Consider the following 14,092-nt stretch of genomic DNA (forward strand, 5'->3'; position numbering starts at 1 on the left):
CCCACTCAAAGTGGGGGCCGGATCCAGTGGGAGCCAGCTTCTTGGGGCAGCAAAAACCAGGGTCAGCTAACAAAGGCGGCAGGCCTTTGAAGGTTTCTTTTCATGGACACCTCTGCCCAGGAAGTGCTTTGGTTCTGGACCCAGAGAGCTGAGGTCCTCTACCCAGGGGTCCAGAAACCTGTCTGGTGGTGGCAAATGGCAGGCAGCCATTCAGGAACTATACCAGAGCCGGTCGGTTTTCTGGGGCATCTCTAAGATGCTCTCTACATGCATTTTACATTAAGTCGCACACTGGTATCCGTGTAGGGTTAATGTGCGGAGATGTTTGCTACTGTCTGCAGCAGCGCAAGAATAGATAAACACCACTAACCTTGTTCTGGTGACCAGCAGAGACGATATTCGAAGATAAGCCCCCCAGTCCCGTCCAGACACGATCCTAACCGAGGAAGTACTAACCCTCTGCGTGAATTCGTGCCAAGGGGGGAAAAGGGGAGTGGATAAAATAATAAACAGGTTGTGGTGGTCTTCTGTGGGTTTCTCAATGGTTTGGGCCAAAAGGACTGCATGATACCAGGAGGAATGTCCACACTGCAAGGGGGAACGACAGGACACAAAGATTATCACCAATCCTCTTGTGAGATATAATAAAGTCAAGAAACCTTCTCCCTTTACTCACCAGAAGGTCGCACAACCAAACCATGAATTCCGGCCCTTTGCATAACTGCAGACAAGACAAACAGGGGAAACGACTTTCCACCCAAAAGGGAGTTGCTGGGTTGTAGATTCACCCTAGAGGACAGTCTACATATGCTGCCAGAGAGCAGACTGACGGGAGGCACTAGAAACGAAGTTCACCAAGGAATAAGGTTTTTGTTGTTGATGGCACAACACGAGTCCAGAAAAATGTATTTTAGTACTGCTGCTCTTTGAAACAGAGACGAAACAGCAGCCATTCAAATAAGCTCCCCAAGTTCATGAAAACGCAATACAAAGTTCACTGGTGTACTTGACACCAAAACGTGACCCCAGCTACAACTGAAAGGTATTTTAGAGAGCGCGTCTTGGAAATCAGACGCGTTCTCTAATAATGACCTTTCTTTACTCGCCAATGCTGTGTAAACGCAAACCGCGCGTTTAAAAGACACCGCAGCTTTTCTAATGACGGAGTAAACAAGAAACAGAAATAAAAGCGGAGGAGGCGAGCCCGCGCTTCTTCCGCTACAGTACTTAGCGCAATCCACGAACTGCACCAGAGATCCAGGAGACAAGGTTCAAAACGCTATTCAGAAACAGCAGGCTTCTATCTTCAAGCTGACATCCGGCGGGGATCACCATCCGCCATATCTACACAATCCAGGTTGTTTGACAAGCACCTTCCCCTTGTGAGGGAGGTGCTTTTGTAAATCCGCCCTGTGCCTCCGAGTGCCTGCCCCTTAGCATGCTGGTAATCGTAGTGTTTCCGGCCGTTGTTGCTCACACCAGGTTGGACACACAAACAACGAGGTACCCTAGGATGGTATGACATTCGCCCGCTTGACCACGAGATCGCTACAGCTACTAAACATCCCATGTTTCAGTAAACCCATTATGGAGATATGGAGTTTGTAGTGACCAACTCCCAGACCATATACTCTTTATGGTTTTACTGCACTTACAATGTCTAAGAATGGACTTAGACACTGTCGGAGTACAGTACTCATGCAACTGTACCCTCGCTTGTGGTCTAGTCTACCCTGCTAGAGATATGACCTATCTAGGCCACAGGCAGTGGATTGCAGGCTTGACACACATGGATGCGTGTCATGCCGGCACTTGTGTTTTTCTTTGCACCAAAACACGCAGCCTACAATGGCAGTGTATGGATGTTAAGGTGCAGGGCCCCTAAAAGTGGCCCAATGGGATCTGCAGCCTTTAAAGGCCTTCTCTGATCACTGTGCCATTGGTACCCATGGTACCTGTTACAAGGGTCTTACCCGAGGCCAGAGAGGTGCCAATTGTGGGTGCAAAGGTACAGCTTTGGGAAGAACACAGGCATGGGGAACCCGATTGGCAAAGACCCAGGGAACATCAAGTCAAAGTGCATCAAATGTCAGGCAAAAAGTGGGGAGTAACCGTGCAAAAAAGGGCACTTTCTTACAGTTGACGAACTGTGATTGGATCCGTGTCAGACTCTTCTCCCTTCCCCAACCAGATCTCACAGTAGTGACAGATGCGTCACTCCTGGGATGGAGCGGCCATCTTGGAGAAGTGGAGATCAGTGGACACTAGTCTCTGGCAGAGCCAGGGCTCCACATCAATTTGTTAGAGCTTCAGTGATCCGACTAGCACTGAAAGCGATTTCTTCCCTCTGTCAAGGGTTAGTTAGAGCAGGTGTTCACAGACAACATCACCGCCATGTAGTACTGCAAAAAGCAGGGCGGAGATGGATCGTGGACCCTTTGTCAAGAGGCCCTGCATCTCTGGACATGGCTGGAACAACAGGGCTAACTCTGGTGGTTCAACATCTTGCAAGTTCTCTGAACACCAGGGCGGATGAACTCAGCCATCGATGCTTAGTGAATCACAAATGGCATCTCCAGTTGGAGAAGGCACAAGGTCTCTTTCAGTGTGGGGAGAGCCTTGGTTAGATCTGTTTGTTTCTGAGGAGAACATGCAATGTCTGCAGTTTTGCGTGCTGGTGTTTCCAAGGTGGCTATCGCTCAGTGCCAACTTTCATCAAAGGTGGAGCTCAGGCCTCCTGTATGCCTTTCTGCCCATACCACTTCTGTCCAGAGTTCACGAATGATCGGGCCCAAGTCATTCTTGTGGCTTCGGATTGGGCATGGTCTGGTATCCAGCGCTTCTTTGAATGAGCATCGATCCTCCCATCAGGCTGCCCCTTCAGGAGGATCTTCTGTCACAGTAGCAGGGGAGGGACCTCCACCAGAACCTGACAACACTCTGCCTCCATGCTTGGAAATTGAGCGGCGACAGTTGAAAACTTTTGACCTTCCTCTTGAAGTATGTACTGTTATTTTGGTGACCAGATGGCCCTCTAATAAGACGGTATACTTCTGACAATGGCAAAAATGTGTCAAATTTTGTACAGAAAGGTCTATTGACACTTTCTCTTTTTCTTTATCTGATATTCATTATATTCTTATGCTTGCCCAGCAGGGCTCTGCTTTTGGCACTCTTAAGGGTTATCTTTCTGCTCTGTCCGCTTTCTTGTGGTTGCCGGACCAATTCTCCTATTTTCAAAATTCAAATCCCCTATTGTAAATTAGTTCTTAAAAGGGCTTGTACATATGTTTCTGCCTACGCCCTTTGCCATGCCACAGTGGGACCTTAATTTGGTCCTCACATTTCTCATGTGTGCTCCTTTTGAGCTGATACATAATTGAACCCACCAGCTGGTTACCATCAAGATAGCCTTTCTGGTGGCATCAACATCTGCCCGGAGGGTGAGTGAGTTGCAGGCTTTAACATGCAAGTCTCCCTACATGATGGCTTTTATGGATAAGATGGTGCTTCGCACCGGTGCTTAATTTTTACCGAAAGTGGTAACGCCGTTCCATCTGGGGTCAATTGATCAAGCTGCCCACCTTTTTTGCTCCCCACATTCCTCTAAATAGGAGGAGTGTCTCCACCTTCTGGACCCAAAAAGAGTGTTGACTCTTGATCGTACAAAACAGTTACAGGTGGACAACCAACTCCTTATGGGTTTTACGTGGGAGGTAGAAAAGGTTGGGCAGTGCATGAATGGACCATTTCCCGCTGGGTCATTCTCTACATTAAGATCGCTACTCCCTGGCTAGGAAGAAGCCTCCTGAGGGCTTGCGAGCTCATTCCAGCAGGGGGAAGGCTTAGACCATGGCATTGGCTTGGGTGTCCTAGTCCTGGAAATCTTTTGGGCAGCAACGCGGCTGTCTCTGCATTCGTTTGCCAAGCACTACTGCCTGGGCAGTCAGGTCCACGGAGACGGGCATTTCGCCTGTTCAGTCCAGCAGGACATTTTAGTGTGAAAATGTTTCCACAGCCCACTACCAGGAAGGCGTGGCTTGGGTATCTCTTCAAAGGTAAGGGATCTACAGCTAGAATTCTCTATCAGATGAACACTTTACTTCGGTAATGCATTATCTGGTAGAGAAAATATCTAGCTGCATATTCCTTATACACCCACTAATGCCTCCCCGCTCTGTGGACTCATTTGATAGGGCTAGGGTTGCTCCCTTTTCAGGGCCCTAGTTGTGAAATACACACAAGTCAGTGCACTTCATGGCTCTGCGCTTCTGGCGTGGAAACATAACTGACGTTCAAGTGCCTGAGTGGCACCTATATAAGTGAACACAACATACTTATCAATACTAACCACGCAGACAGAATCACGTTGAGTCACACAGAGCCACCCGACGGCGCGCAGAGGTTCTGATCACGCAAATGTGTCTGGGTCCAGCCTAATGCCTGGGAAATTCAAAGGTAAGGAATCTGCAGCTAGATATTGTCTACCAGATAATGTGTTATCGAAGAAAAGTAACTTGTCCATTAAGAGCAATTTTTCAAATGAGGTGTGGAATCTTTTAGTTTGGTGTGTTCACTGATTTACTGTATGAAGTGTTGCACAAATACTTTACACATCGCCTTTCAAATTAAGCATGACTTCTTTGTGCTAAGCTACCAGAGGGTGAGCACAGGTTAATTTAGGGTTTGCCAGGCTCTTAACCCTGAATAGGATTGTGGCTGCTGCTTTACTAGGGCTCATACCCCAGTCAACTTACAACCCAATTTCTAAGAGACAGAGTCTGTCACTTTCTCATCACTCTCCTTGCTCACACTCTCTAGATTGTCTTTGGTAAGTGTGTCCAAATCCTGGACTATGTTTACCCCCAATATCTTTTTTTGTGTTGTATTTGTTTATTTTTAAACAGAGAGAATCAGTACAGCAGTATATGTAATAGGCATCTGTTAGTCAGGAAGGACAACGCTATACAGTGATGGGGAAGATGACAAGATACATAGTAATCTTCCTGTTCTGAAGGGGAGGGGTAGGGACAGGGAGGTTGGGGGGAGGAGTTAACCCTCAGATGTAAGGTCTAAGGTGTTGTTTGTGGGGTGCTGGGCAGTATCTTTGAATGATCCTGAAGAAAGCCCTAAGTCTGAGAGGGTGACATGAACCAGGGAAAGGGAAAAGGAGGTATGTGCCCCTGGAAAGGGTTACACTCTGACATCCTATGTGCATCCGTGACTATGGTTTTGGGCACTATTGGACAAAAGGAGGATAGTACCATGCTAGAAGAAGGACGATTTTCTGCGCTACACATCGCAATGATTCTGCCAGGTATGGGGGATGTGTGTAGACCTCCTTTGAGCCAGGGGGATGTATGTCAGGTCTTGTCATGGGTAGGGGGTCTATGGTTGACAGTGGTCATTGTTGGGCTGGGGGAGAGGCCAAATCCTTAGTAGTGGATGGGGCATTGGCAGTAAATGCGAGGGGAGGAGAAGGGAGGTTATGGGAGTAATGTGTGCAACAGGATTTCGGTCTGTAGCTGCCAAAGAGTAGTGGGCCTCTTCCCTGTTTGGGTAGGACAGCGATCACCACTTTGTTGGAAAGGGGTCCTAAGGAGGACTCTCTCTCTGTTTCTTGGAGTGCAGCATGCAGAGTATTAATTGCTTGCTCCCCAGGCCATCCATAGAATTCCGAAAGGAAGCCATCTTCCCCTGGTGCCTTATGGTAGGTAATTTGGAGACAGTGAGCGCTACTTTCTTTCTGCTGATTCCCCCTTCTAGAAGTTCTCTGCCCTTGTCTGAAAGACAGGGTCTATCCACCATGGTGAGGAATGCACTTGGTCTGCACTAGCTAACTTATAGTATGCAGCAAATTTGTTCACTATGTGCTGGGGGTGGGTGAGGACTGCGCCCACTCATGTTTGAATGGCCAGATGGCCATGGCGGCTTCCCGCTGATGGTATTAAGCTGCTAGTAAGCACAGGCCTTCCCTCCCTGTTCGTAGTGCCTGCCTTTCATGCATTGTAGGGCATATTCAGCCGTAGAGGTGTAAAGTGGAGTGGTGTGGCTCACTGGTTAGAGGCGGCAGACCCGGAAGCAGAGGTCGGCCCGGGACCAGGGTTCGATTCCCGACGCGGCAGGGTCCTGGGCCATGGTCAGCGGACTCGATAATTCTCGCCTCGGTGCCTACTCCAACCATGGGTCCCACTAAGCAACTCTGGGCAATAGCTTGCTTAATCTCTACTAACGGCCCCATCAGTGCCGGGGATGCTTGTCTTCACCTTGGAGATGCCCAGGAGGGACCATCTCACAGGGAAAGCCAGGATGGGTTACCCAGCGGTATACAGCGCCGGGACGCCCCTTTGCTGGGGCAGCTGTGCGCTTTACAAGTATACAACATTTAACATTTATACAACATTTAAAGGCTGTTAAGTGCTATCCGGCTTCTGCGATGGTTGAGAGGGATAAAGGTGGGTATACAAACTGATATCTCTCTCCAGTTCCAGTTCATTCTGACGTGCTGCTGATTGCTTGTTGGCCAATGCAGCATCTCACATTAGTTGGCCCCTGATTGTGGCTTTCGTGGCTGCCCATAGTATTCTTTCTGAAGGAGCCGAGGTAGAATTATTAGGGAGGTAATTGTTGATATGGGCTTGTAGTTGGGATTTTCCCTGCAGTGTGTGGTGTTGTTGCATGTTTATCCACCATGGCTTACGTCCTGACGAGACAAGGCCCATTTCCAAAGACAGTATCACTGGGGAGTGGTCTAAGCTTGCCGCTTCAAGTATGTGAGGCTCCTTCACCTGCGTGACTGTCCTCTGGAAAGCAAGGAAATAATCCAGCCTGGATAGTGTGCCATGGGCAGGGGAGGGAAAAGTATAGCTATTATCTGTGGGGTGATTGAGATGTCAATGGTCCACTACTCCATTGTCTATGAGCATATCTCGCATCAGGGCACTATCGGCCTCATTGTTTTTGTCCAGCGGTCCTGATCTGTCCAATGTTGGGACTGGCGCCTGGTTCCAGTCCCCACCTATGAGGTATTGTGAGGCACATATTTCCATCAGTAGGCGCTTCAGGTGGAGTAGAATTTTTTTTGCCCCAGTTGGTGCATAAACAGATGCTATCATTCACGTTGTCTCCAAGATGGAGTATCGCAAATGTGTACCTATCGTCAGATGACTGAAAGTGACATTGTGGTGGTGATAGGGTCTTGTAAATATGCCTTTCAGTCTCTCCATGTCAAACTGAGCAAAAAGAACACTTGAAGCAACGGTTCCACATCTATGTGCTAAGATGACATACGATGTGTAGGGGTATAACTAGCTGCCTCGACCACACAGACGGACTGGAAAACGACTCCAACTTGATGAGGTTGCTGAGGGCAGATTTTTAGTCCTAGCATAAGGTGGAGGGGGGGCTGTTATGGCTAGGTAAGGAAGTTATCAAAATGACAGTGTGCCCAGATGGCATTGCTTAACCCTTCCCATGCTCATGACGAGCTCACCTTGTCATGAGCCACGGTTGCGCTGTGCTCAAGACGAGCTGAGCTCATCATGACCGCTGTGGCACTCACACGAGGGTATAATTCCGCTGCTGTGCTGAACGTTCCACGAAAACAGGTGTGGTCATGACGAGCTCAGCTCGTCATGAGCACAGCCCCACGGTGCTGCATGACGAGCTGAGATTGTCATGAGCACCGGGCGCTGTGCGCGCCACCCCTCCCCCCAGCACAGTGAGGAAATTACCCCCGCGGCGAAGGGGTTAACATAACCAATCACTATCATGTGTCGTATTGCTGCTCCGCAGTGGAGTGGCACCACAAGAAGAGCGAGAAATACTGGTGCTTTATAAACCAGATGACTGCTGGGTTACATATCTAAAAGGTTTTGTCTGACTACCCAAGAAACACATGGCATTGGGCTGTAGTCCTCACCAGTAACGCGAGTGACCTTGGCACCATGTGACGCCGTAGTGATTAAGTCTGGTCTTTCTAGTATCCAATCGACCATTATTAACATAATTGGTAACCCAAACTTTATACATGCTAAGGGTTGGGGGGTCCAGGTGGGAGGCAAGGATTTTACAATCTGGCAGGAGGAGTTTTGTAATGATATTGGCGATCTGTATGATCACAAGGCAGTTAAATTCTAACAAATTATGGTCCTGAGAAAAGACAGCTATACTTCCAAATACAGCACTGGCTGATTCATAGCACAATCAGGTCTACAGCTAACAAATCGGTATTAGTCTTTGAAAAGTGGCTGATCAAAAAATCCGGAAATAAACAAATACGCTTTGAAATCTACAAACACATATCCCACAACCAAGTTACTGACAAAAAACCTGGGCAGTGAAGGTGGAGCTGGGAGAACATTTGTCGCCAAACGAATGAAGTACCGTCTACCAGGGGACAAAAATTACCCCTGTGCGCAAAACCAATATGGAGACACTAATAAAAATATCAACTTATTGGCATTCTTTACCAGAGAAAATTCTTGCATGGGACAACTCCACATCCATATAGTGTTAGAGAAGGGTGTGGAGTGAACTTCATGCTCATACATCTGCTGTAGCCTTGTCCTAAACTCACAAAATATTTGGTGGGAAAGGTTGCACAACATTGGACAGCGTTCTTTCGGGGCTATTTGCAAAAGTAAGTTACACTTGTGTGTAATTTACACATGTAACTTCACTCTTTTGGCTGTTCCCATAATCGGAGTATAAAGTCCCTCAAAAGTGTAGACTTAGTGTCTCCTCCCACTAAAAAGGGGGGGTGGAGCAAATTTACGAGTGGAATTTAATACTAAAAAAAAGAATAATATAAAAATAAAACAGTAGTAAGTCCAGCACCATATGTAGCCAACCACTGGACTGCAACACCCTTCCATAGACAATGATGGAGGCAGGGTCTTAAATGTAAAACCCATAAAAAATAATATTAGTTTAAATTGAATAATTTTAAGTAGTTAAACAAATAGAAATAAATGTAACTTAAGGTTAACTTTTCTAAAATAGAACATATTTTATTTACTTATAAAATATGTAACAGCCTTTTTTGCTTTTAAAAATGAATGTAACAATGAATGTAATGAATCATAAGTAAATTACTTTTAATATTTGTTTGCATCACTTTTAATAGTTATTAATGCATGATAAATTATTTCATATTTTTTTCTTTAGGTGAGAAAATGTTATCTTAACCATGTTTGAAGTCATGGGCAAAAATATTTTGGGTTCACCTATTTAGAACATCTATGAATTTTATTGCCAGTTTTCTGCTAATTAATGCCCCATATTGGCAAAAAATTGGAACCATATGTTAAAGGATAAGTTATCTGGTGCACTGGGAACACGTGATACCACACTTAGTACTTTGTTCTTTTTTTTCTTACTTCACCACATTTTGTGTTATGGGTTGGCTGTCGCTGATGAGAACCTGAAAATGATGCTGGTGAGAACCAGTCTGAGAACTCCCATGGTGTTACTCCTGTGAGGCACTGCCAACCTCTTTCACCATTTTATCCTTTCTATGTTTGGCCATTCACACTAGAGGGTGGTACAGACCATGGAGACAGAGCCCACAGACACATCTGATTGTAAAGAATAGCAGGTAATTCAGGTTACCCTAGAATAGATGGTATAAGTATAACCGCTGTTTTGTCACACAGAGTTGGGTGACTGTAGACTCATGGAGGAATCACTGAACAATGTATTCACCTATAGAACAGGTCCTTCATTGTGTATGGCATAGAGAAATAGACAAAAGTAAAATAGAGGAAAAGTTCACTTTCCTTCCTTAAAAAGTGGGGACCCTGGACAATTGCCCACTTTGTCTGAAGCCTAGAAATGTCTGTGCCAAATAGGGCTGTTTACTGCAGTTGTATAACTTTACAAAACACGATTTTACCATTCATCACATGCATTTGCCATTACCATGCAAGTAAGTATAAATAAGGTATTGTAAGTGAGTAGGTAGTTATAGTTAGGACCTTGTTTCCATAGGAAATCCACAACATTCTATTTGAAATAACTTTGGCGCCGGTGGACGAATCTTCGTGAATTTCTCCAAGAAAATGGCCTGTTTGGTTCGGCTCCTTCCCTGAAAGTTTGGGGGTGATTCGTCAAGCGGGGGCTGAGAAAAAAGGGGGTCCCAAAACGTGTTTCCCCATGCGACTTTCCATAGGGACCTTTAGCCAGGGCTACAGCCCGAACAGCTAAACGAAATTATACGAAATTTGGTAGAGAGGTAGAGTTCTGTTCGCAGATAGTGCTTTTTGGTGTAAATCCGTACAGTAGTTTCTAAGAAAATTGCAAGTAAAATCATAGCGATATCTAGAGACGGAGTGCAGCACGCGTACTGAAATCCGTTCAATTACGAGCATGAGCTTCATGCTGATTGGCTGTCAATTGTCTGTCAACACTCGAAACCTGGAAGTGTTGGTGGCCATCTTGTGCCTCGGTAGAAATGAGTCACAAGAAAACAGTAAAACAAAGTTGCGAAGTAAGGAAAGGGGTCAGGCTAGAAACATTCTGACACTCTAGGTTTGCTCAGGGGGTCGTACATGGATGTTTAGGCTCTTTTATTTATTTATATTTTTTTAAAGAAAAACCATGGCGTACGCGTACGGAAATCTGTGGAATTACGAGCACGAGCTGCATGCTGATTGGCTGTCAACTGTCTGTCAGCACTCTAAACCAGGAAGTGTTGGTAGCATTGTTTATTTTGAAGTATGCGGGGAGTCACGGGTCTCCTACATTCTTCGGGGACCGCCACAGTCCTGGGGCAGTAATATTTAAAATATGGGGTCTGTGATGGCACGGATTTCCGAGCTCAGGGGACTTCCACTTCTCTGGACTTTTAAATGTTGGGAGGGGGTCCCGCAGCCACCTTACTGGAACCCTTGATGGCCCTGGGACCATCATTTCCCAGGGTCGGCTATTGCAGTGTCTCGGGGTGCCTATCCCTGGGACACTGCTGTTTGCTATGGTAGGGCGGGAGTGCTGCAGCTCCCACTTTAGCACAGCAAACCGGTTTCCTATTTGAAAGAGAGAGCAAGTTAATCTGCTGTGTCTTTCAAGTGGGAAAACAGATTGCTTTTCGTTAGAGAGAGCAGCATTTAAGCTGTTCTCTCTGAGAAAGCAATGCCGGCTTTCGAAGTATGCGGGGAGCCGGCTGGGACCTTGGGGGCATTAGCGTTCTCTCCACGGTCCCCAATGTTATTTTTTGAGTCCTGGGGGATGGGGTCCCTTTGCAGCTCCTTAAGCATTTGTTGATATAACTTTTCCAAAATCTTTTTTTGTGTTGGGGAACAGAGTATTACTCCAGTGACGTTGTCATCCATTTATCTTTTTTACTTTTTTTTTATTTGAATTCCGCTTACTTATAGTATGTTTCTACCTTTCTTCACAATGAGTTCCACAGCATAGCGTCCGTTGCAGTGTTCTTAGCCTTTTTGTTCTTTTGGTGACTTACCAGTTTGTGTTTAAGATTCGGTGATCTATTTGTGTTGCTTTCCTTTGTGTATCTTTTATGCAGCCTTTTTTGTGTATGTTGTTTTGTATCTAACTTTATTTATTCAGTGCTTCATCCAGTGTTCTAAATATAGGAGTACATCTGTAGACATGTAGTTTACTCCTTTCCTATGCCTCTCTCAACCCTAATTGAGAACGTAATGGGGTGAGTCAAACTAAGGCAGTGCTGTCGTTAAGGTTGCAAAACTGTAGGTAGTATAAATAAATAAATAAATAAAACACTTGACACAGTGACACTGTATTTATTGTATTTAATTTTAGAATATTTTGAAAATAATATACTCATGTACAAAATATTGGTTTAATTGTAAGATATTTCATATAAATCATCACATATGCTGATATTACAGTGAAGATAAAATTAAGTGTTTATGTTTTTGTACAAGGACCTATAACATAAGAAATTCAGTATGGAAAATCAACAAAATTTGAAAGACGGTTTCGACATTAGTAACAGTGTCATGGAAGAGCTAAACATAATTTTTATAAGTAGGGAGAATGAAGAGGAAAATATATGGCTGAGATACCCGCCACCCCCTCTCAACACAATCCCCGAAGGAGGGAAACCGGAAACCGTTCTTGAAGTTTTTGGAAGAGGGAGGGAGTGACCCTCCCCGGCCGTATTTATTAAAACAAAATTAAACGTTTAAACAGTTTCATATTAATGTACAATTTCATGACCACATTGCGATGTTTGGCTAACCTTAACAGATTCTCTAATACAGAGGTTCTCCTAGCCGAACTACCAACCTGCAAAACATTTTCTTGAAATAATGAAATTGTACATCCTAACGTTTAAGGGCCAACGGCAAGGTCGTAACCGGTGTCAAGATCCCTAACCAGAAATACCCCCCCCACTTGGGAGGGGCGATAGCACTGAGGCGTACCCCAAGTGCAACTACCAATTTCCCTTGACTTGACGGGGGCCCCAATAAACTCGACGCCACTTAAAGGTCGTTCGAGGACTCGTGTGAGTATCTAGAAGGTAGCGTAAACCTCCCCCCAAACCCCACACAACTTACCACATCTGCCGTCGCAGACGTCACTGGCCCCGGGAAATTCCCCCGGAGGGGGCTGTAACCCCTCCTACACAGGAAGGGGCCTTGACCGCCTTTCCTTTCCTTCCGGCGGCCTCTCCTTAGACAGGACCGCCTCCCCGTTGAGGGGCCAATGGCCACCTCTCCCGAGCGCTCCCATCCGTGTTGGGTGACGCCCACTCATAGGGATCTTCCAATTACTGCTCACCGATCATGACCTTACCGCCTACCAAATAAATACGACAATGCTACCTAAAACCAACACTACATTGGCCACTACCCGAAAGCATGCTTATAAACGGACTCTAAAAACCGAATATCTTTAATCACAGAACATACATAAAATCGACCAACTTTATTACACACTCAATATCAACATGATAATACCACCACCTGTAAACGAAAATAGAATTATCGAACCATCTTAAAACAACTGGCTGTCTTCAGGGGCTGGTGGGTGGGTCAAAATTGGCTCTTCGTTCCGTCTCGAGCTCACGTGCAGCGAGGAGGTGCAGCTTCAGAGCACAGGAACAAGAGGATGTCTTCCGGTCTTGCGTCCCTTTTTATCCGTCTTCAGGGCGGGCGTAAACCCGCCCCTGCCTGCCCCGAGGGCGTGGCCAGCCGCGTCAGTGTCTAGGCCAGCCCACTCCAGGGCGGGAAAGAGCGCGCCCCGGCTACGCCGCTTCGGGCATACCAGCCGAGACGCGCCTCCCGCCCAAAAATGGCTTCCCGGGGGGATCGAGGTACTCTGCCATACATTCGGGGGGACCGAGTGGTCGCCCCTTTCCATATGGCTGAGATACCCGCCACCCCCTCTCAACACAATCCCCAAAGGAGGGAAACCGGAAACCGTTCTTGAAGTTTTTGGAAGAGGGAGGGAGTGACCCTCCCCGGCCGTATTTATTAAAACAAAATTAAACGTTTAAACAGTTTCATATTAATGTACAATTTCATGACCACATTGCGATGTTTGGCTAACCTTAACAGATTCTCTAATACAGAGGTTCTCCTAGCCGAACTACCAACCTGCAAAACATTTTCTTGAAATAATGAAATTGTACATCCTAACGTTTAAGGGCCAACGGCAAGGTCGTAACCGGTGTCAAGATCCCTAACCAGAAATACCCCCCCCACTTGGGAGGGGCGATAGCACTGAGGCGTACCCCAAGTGCAACTACCAATTTCCCTTGACTTGACGGGGGCCCCAATAAACTCGACGCCACTTAAAGGTCGTTCGAGGACTCGTGTGAGTATCTAGAAGGTAGCGTAAACCTCCCCCCAAACCCCACACAACTTACCACATCTGCCGTCGCAGACGTCACTGGCCCCGGGAAATTCCCCCGGAGGGGGCTGTAACCCCTCCTACACAGGAAGGGGCCTTGACCGCCTTTCCTTTCCTTCCGGCGGCCTCTCCTTAGACAGGACCGCCTCCCCGTTGAGGGGCCAATGGCCACCTCTCCCGAGCGCTCCCATCCGTGTTGGGTGACGCCCACTCATAGGGATCTTCCAATTACTGCTCACCGATCATGACCTTA

This window comes from Lissotriton vulgaris, chromosome 4_1 (assembly GCF_964263255.1).
Source record: "Lissotriton vulgaris chromosome 4_1, aLisVul1.2, whole genome shotgun sequence".
In the NCBI taxonomy this organism is placed as follows: domain Eukaryota; kingdom Metazoa; phylum Chordata; class Amphibia; order Caudata; family Salamandridae; genus Lissotriton; species Lissotriton vulgaris.